The 6,958-nt window shown below is 43.0% G+C and overlaps 1 protein-coding gene across 1 annotated transcript in view; it reads right to left on the bottom strand.

Moving 5' to 3' along the window:
• The window catches only part of LOC102256215 (tripartite motif-containing protein 5-like), a 52,276-nt gene extending 45,458 nt beyond the window's left edge, over positions 1–6,818 (bottom strand). Inside the window, exon 1 of the mRNA XM_014544142.1 lies at positions 6,753–6,818. The gene's annotated coding sequence lies outside the window, so the exon portion shown is untranslated. The remainder of the gene's footprint in view (positions 1–6,752) is intronic.
• Between the last annotated feature and the right edge of the window lie 140 nt (positions 6,819–6,958).

Raw genomic sequence — 6,958 nt, forward strand, 5'->3', positions numbered from 1 at the left:
TCGAGTATATCCAAAATTTCTTCATTTAATTTTTGAACATGCTCATTTTTTGGACAAAAAATTGCACGTTTAGATATATTTTTAATATTATCTATAGATGTAGTATTTCCAAATAGTAGCTTTGGAAATAGTAGCTTCAATAATATGTACATTACAAATCATTTCACAGGAGATTTCAATAATATCCATTCCTAAATGAAAACTGCTATCAAGTTTGCCATCTCCAAGTTTTACTAACCATCCACTATAAGCAGAATCCTCTGATCTCATATTTGTTGTAAGAGACAACTTTCTGAAACATCCCCAAACACTGCAGTACTTTAAACTCGTTTGTATTATGGCCAATCCCATAGCATGCAGTACAATACTGAGACATTGTCGAAAATCCCCTCCAAAAGAACTTTCCCACCAAATACAACATACAAATTTCTCTTAGTAATCTGTCTATGGCGTATATAGCATGACTGGATGCCATGATGCATTCATCAATAATGGGAGGTTGGGCTTTTTTAATAGTTTTAGCAACTTCACTGTTTATATTGAGTCTAGAAATTTAAGTTTCATTTAGTGGAATGGGTAATTTATATTGGGAATGAAAGGTACTTCCACTGAGAAGTAAATTTGGAGCAATTCCTATAGATGCTGTGGGTAAAACTTTACTACCACGACCTCTAATATAATGTATTAAAACTTTATGAAGATATGCCTCCACGCTCTGAGGGCCGGTTCCTGCCTCAAACTTCACCCTCCCAGGAAACAACTTGGGGAGGGCGAAGCTCTGGCTAAGAGGACCCAGGACTCAGTGTGTCCATGCTCCAAGGGCGGATTCCTGCCTGAAACTTTGCCACCCTCGTGGGAAACAGCTCGGTGAGGGTGCAGCCGATTCCAACACAACCCCTGCAGGACTGACTTCCTTCCAGTTGGTTAGCTTCGGTCATGATGTTACACCCAGGGTTTTTATATAAATAGATAATATGTGACAATGTGTTTGTCTAAATGGCAAGAGCAAACCCTTTGTCAGATGTGTACATAAAGTTAGTGAGTGACTTACAAAGACCATTTATTTTCAATACACAGAGTTGCAATGATTCTAATGTATTCAGGGTCCCCCTTCCTACCTTACATGGTTCATCAAAGATGAAATAGGTAACTTAGGAGGTTCTGGGGAGTCTTGTTGGATAAATAGTAAAATTTCATGTTTGCCTGGAAATATGCCAAGGATATTGACAGGAGCCTAATGGTGTGTATGCATATTGATGGTGGGGAGGGAGATAGCATAAAGATACTCATAGGATCACACAAGTCACATATCTGAAAAAATAGAAACACGGATGAAGTAAATATCAGTCTTGCAAAAGAAATCTCAAAATAATAGGCAAGATCATTCAACTAATTTTACATCACTATGAATTACATGCTAACAACTAAACTGATAACCACAAACACAGAAATGAGTTTAAACAGACAGTTTAAACCTCTGTGACCCTGACATCCACCGGGAAAGTAACAGTAAATTAAGTCATATATATACAAGCTGATGTGAAAAACACTACTAGGGAGATGTGCATGTTGTTGGGAAATCAAATAATTGGGACCTATAAAGGGTTGTCCAGCAATTCAAACTTAAATACCTAAGGGTTGAACTGAAACCTGAGGAAGATGAAGGAAATAAGGCATATGGGAGAGCAAAAGAATATATTAGGTAAAGAAAATGACCCGTTCATTGAAGATGCACCACGTTGTCTGAGATGGAAAATGCCAGTGTGGCTCATGTGAGAAAACTGCTAGGCCTTTGGCATCACATGAGCCTGCAGTGACCTATGGCACTTAGTGAATTAGGTAACGTTTAGGAACACTTTGCCAAGAGCAAAAGTAATCACCAGTGTTGGGCTGTGGAGTAATCGATGGATCCAGTGGGGAATTGGGAAGATGAGTAGGATGCACTTACAGTTGCCCAGGGCAGAGATGATGATAGCTTTCAGGACAAGAAGTTGAAGGACATGGATAGCAGGTGATGAGTGAGATATAGGATGAGGTAAGAGGAAAGGATTGGAAGTTAGATTAGATTATGGAGAACAAAAGGTTAACATCAGGCCTGGGTTCTTTCTTCCTATAATGGTAATATTGGATAAGTCTTCTAATAAATTTTTTGTTTTTCTTGTCTGGAAAACTCATGAGGCCATAATAAAGTGGAAGATCGGCTTCCTTACAAGGCCAGATTGTTGATAGCAAAATTAGCCTTATATGGAAAGTGCATTTGGATTTAGGAGGATTTCATATAGACCTCAAATGCCAGTTAATATGCTTAAATTTCATTTTTCATAAGGGGATTGTGACTTTTATAACCACCTGTGTATCTTTATAGCCCTTGGATGCTATGCCTATGGGCTTTCACAAGGTAATTTGCACTCTGTAGCTCTAGGCTTACATAAACTTTAGTGGTTTCACATACATCTACTAAGTCTGGCTTCTTAAAAGGCTGAGATTACAGAAATAAAGTACCTTCCATAGCACTGTGAAGAACGCCACTAATAGTTCAGCTAAGACAGCCAATGTCAGCATGCCCTGCCTCCTGTCCTATATCTCCAGCTCAGCAAAGTGACCCTGACAGCTTATATCTCACAGGTCACAAGATGGTAATGACCATCAAATTGGAGATGATGCTGGTGGTCATTCAAAGAGGTGTGGACAAAAACGGACCACATGCTAACCTGACGAGCTCAGTGTGGTAATCTTGCAAATTCAGAGACCTAAAGTAACCACAAAGAATGGTCTGAAATTAAAAGTTTTTAAACTAAAAGAGCAGTTTAGGTGGGTAGTCATGTCCTAGGCTGGTGTTTTCTGTGATAAAGTCAATCTTAACTTTAACTGAGCCTGTCTAGTGTCCTTTTGCATCTATGATAACATATCAAAGGTCCTCAAACTTTTTAAACAGGGGGCCAGTTCACTATCTCTCAGACATTCCACACATGTGCACTGCTGGCCCGGGATGAGTCGGCTGCTAAGCAGGACAGGCAGCGAGGGAAAAACACCCGGCGGGCCGGATAAATGATTTCGGCGGGCCGCATGTGGCCTGAGGGCCGTAGTTTGAGGACCTCTGCAACATATAGTTAGAATGTCCAGTTAATTTTCCTTTTTTTTTTCTGGACCCCTCAAAGCACATGCACCACTGTATGGAGACCATAAATACCCTCATTGTTATTGAGCTAATTGTTGACTATTAACTATCCTACATCCACCTAAGTAAACGAAGAATGTGTCTATCATTTTACTTTTTTCCAATCCCAGAGGTTCCATACCCTCCCCTCTTTCCTTTCTTCTGCCTCAGCACCCCTGATCTATCTATCACTAATGGATTTCATGTAACACACTTATATTTTCTCTTTTGATTCTAATGTATAATCCAAGGTGCAAAACTGCCCTTCTCTGGAGCATTATTTAAATCCATTGAGAATCTGCTTCCAGCCATTGTGGACAGTTTGGCTTAAATAAACACATCGATGGATCCAGTGGGGAATTGGGAAGATGAGTAGGATGCACTTACAGTTGCCCAGGGCAGAGATGATGATAGCTTTCAGGACAAGAAGTTGAAGGACATGGATAGCAGGTGATGAGTGAGATATAGGATGAGGTAAGAGGAAAGGATTGGAAGTTAGATTAGATTATGGAGAACAAAAGGTTAACATCAGGCCTGGGTTCTTTCTTCCTATAATGGTAATATTGGATAAGTCTTCTAATAAATTTTTTGTTTTTCTTGTCTGGAAAACTCATGAGGCCATAATAAAGTGGAAGATCGGCTTCCTTACAAGGCCAGATTGTTGATAGCAAAATTAGCCTTATATGGAAAGTGCATTTGGATTTAGGAGGATTTCATATAGACCTCAAATGCCAGTTAATATGCTTAGATTTCATTTTTCATAATGGGATCGTGACTTTTATAAGCCACCTCTGTATCTTTATAGCCCTTGGTTGCTATGCCTACAGGCATTCACAAGGTAATTTGTACTCTAGCTCTAGGCTTACATAAACTTTGATGGTTTCACACACATCTACTAAGTCTGTTTTCTTAAAAGGGTGAGATAACAGAAATAAAGTACCTTCCATAGCACTGTGAAGAACGCCACTAATAGTTCAGCTAAGACAGCCAATGTCAGCATGCCCTGCCTCCTGTCCTATATCTCCAGCTCAGCAAAGTGACCCTGACAGCTTATATCTCACAGGTCACAAGATGGTAATGACCATCAAATTGGAGATGATGCTGGTGGTCATTCAAAGAGGTGTGGACAAAAACGGACCACATGCTAACCTGACGAGCTCAGTGTGGTAATCTTGCAAATTCAGAGACCTAAAGTAACCACAAAGAATGGTCTGAAATTAAAAGTTTTTAAACTAAAAGAGCAGTTTAGGTGGGTAGTCATGTCCTAGGCTGGTGTTTTCTGTGATAAAGTCAATCTTAACTTTAACTGAGCCTGTCTAGTGTCCTTTTGCATCTATGATAACATATCAAAGGTCCTCAAACTTTTTAAACAGGGGGCCAGTTCACTATCTCTCAGACATTCCACACATGTGCACTGCTGGCCCGGGATGAGTCGGCTGCTAAGCAGGACAGGCAGCGAGGGAAAAACACCCGGCGGGCCGGATAAATGATTTCGGCGGGCCGCATGTGGCCTGAGGGCCGTAGTTTGAGGACCTCTGCAACATATAGTTAGAATGTCCAGTTAATTTTCCTTTTTTTTTTCTGGACCCCTCAAAGCACATGCACCACTGTATGGAGACCATAAATACCCTCATTGTTATTGAGCTAATTGTTGACTATTAACTATCCTACACCCACCTAAGTAAAAGAAGATTATGTCTATCATTTTACTTTTTATCCAATCCCAGAGGTTGCATACCTTCCACTCTTTGCTTTTTTCTGCCTCAGCCTCCCCAATCTATCACCAATGGATTTTATGTAGCACACTTATATCTTCTCTTTTGATTCTAATGTATAATACAAGGTGCAAAACTGACATTCTCTGGAGCATTATCTCAATCCATTGAGAATCTGCTTCCAGCCATTGTGGACAGTTTGGCTTAAATAAACACATAAAACTTCCTCACAGCTTTGAATGTTTCTTAAGTTACCAGTGCGTATCACGGAGTGGTAACACAGTGATGCTCATTCTCCCACCTGGACTCAGTATGGCCCTGTGGCTACAGTCTAGGACAGGGGTGGGCAACCCCTGGCACCCATGCCATACATGGCACACCGGTAACTTTTGCTGGCACGCGAAACCCTCTCTTATAATCTTCCATTTACAATTGTGAACCGAAAAGGTCTCAGTAGATATTCATGTCTTGATGGTTGCCAAAGTTTGATGGTAAAAGAAAGATCTGCAGTATCAGTTAGTAAATATTCCCTTTGCTCTGCTCTCTGAAGGGAAAAATTATAAAGGCTGCATAGATAGGAATTTAGGCCCACTAACACTGTCTACTAGTGCCATGGTCATCATACATGAAGGGAACCTGATGAGGAATGAGGCTGAAGGAGAACAGACGTGTATTCCAGCTGGTGGTCCAGATACTGAAAACAGCCCAGAGGCCACATGCAGTTAGCCTCTGGCTGCAGGATCAGGGATAGACATTGTTTCAAGGTAGATATCACTTAATATCTATCCCTGGTTTATGATTCCAGCATGATCCAAACTTGGGGTAGGAACCTCCAATTATTTTGCATCTCATCCATAGGCCAACCAATCCTGAAACCCACCAGGAGCCTGTAGAGGAGGGAGGAGCACAGCATGCATTCTGCCTTGGGGCTGCAGAATTTATTTTTATGGTGGGGCTACAAGGAGCTAAGGTCAGAGCACCTGCTGCCACAGGACACAGACGAAGAAAGTGCAGAGGAGCTTGAGTCCTCACACATGGAGTCTGACCCAGCACTACCTAAGCAGTGACCAGGGCTGCACAGCAGGCAGGGAGATAGATATGGGAACAGGAGTGGTGTCTGCGCTGGAAGGATATCACACATGTGAAGCCCATCCTTGAGGACTTAGGGGTTTGTGCCCCACATGAGGCTCTCTGGGACCTGCATCAGAAACTTGAACCCACAGAGTGTCTGCCTTCAGAAAGGAATAAGGCTTGTGCCCAAAGAACCCTAGGGGTGTAGGGTACAGGAAATTCTTCTTTGAAAGGGCAGGTGCACGGGACTTAAAGGTCTTATAGGACTTGCTCCATGACCCGCACAAAAGCAGGTTTGAGAAGTGCCCAGACCAAGTGCAAAGGAAATCCTTCTCCTGCAGGAGGAGTGGAAGCCTGTTGGACTCTCACCTGAGGCTGAGATCTGGGGAATGGAGGTGACATTGGTGCTCCACCCCCTTCCTTATGAGATCAGGCTGCAGCTCTCTCTAACCAGTCAGTGGCCCTGGATGTGCCTGCCCCATTCCTCTGCTGCAGCCCCGCCCACAGAGCTGACTGGGGAATGCTAGGCTCCAACCCCCGCCCAGGGGCATCACCCCTGCCCCACCTTCAGGACACTACTGGATTGGCCTCTGACAGACACCAAGGACCCGCCCCAACTATTTGGCCCCAGGCTCTGGTTGTGGGGTTGGGAGGGGATTCGTTTTTCCTGCCCAGAGGTCTGCAACAATGAAAGACAGTTGTTGGCAGACTAGCAAACCCTACCTCCCCTCCCCGCGCCAGCCCCAGACAAGGCACAGAGAGCAGAGCGAAACTCACCCCCATTTTTCCAGGGATAAAGGCTTACTCACTTGTGGAGTTTCAGCGTGAGGGGCAAACGCGGTGATAATTCACTCTCCAAACCAGCTGCAGGAGGAGCAGAGTGAAAATGAAAGTTAAATTCTTAGGGGCGGGGCAGGAAAGGAAAAAAATCTATGGACCAATGAGCAGCCTTCACAAGGACCTCAGGGAAATACCAGCCCTTTGGGCCTTAGCTCAGAGGGGCCAGTGGCTACAT

The sequence above is a fragment of the Myotis brandtii genome, unplaced genomic scaffold, assembly GCF_000412655.1.
Source record: "Myotis brandtii unplaced genomic scaffold, ASM41265v1 scaffold3532, whole genome shotgun sequence".
Taxonomy (NCBI): Eukaryota; Metazoa; Chordata; class Mammalia; order Chiroptera; family Vespertilionidae; genus Myotis; species Myotis brandtii.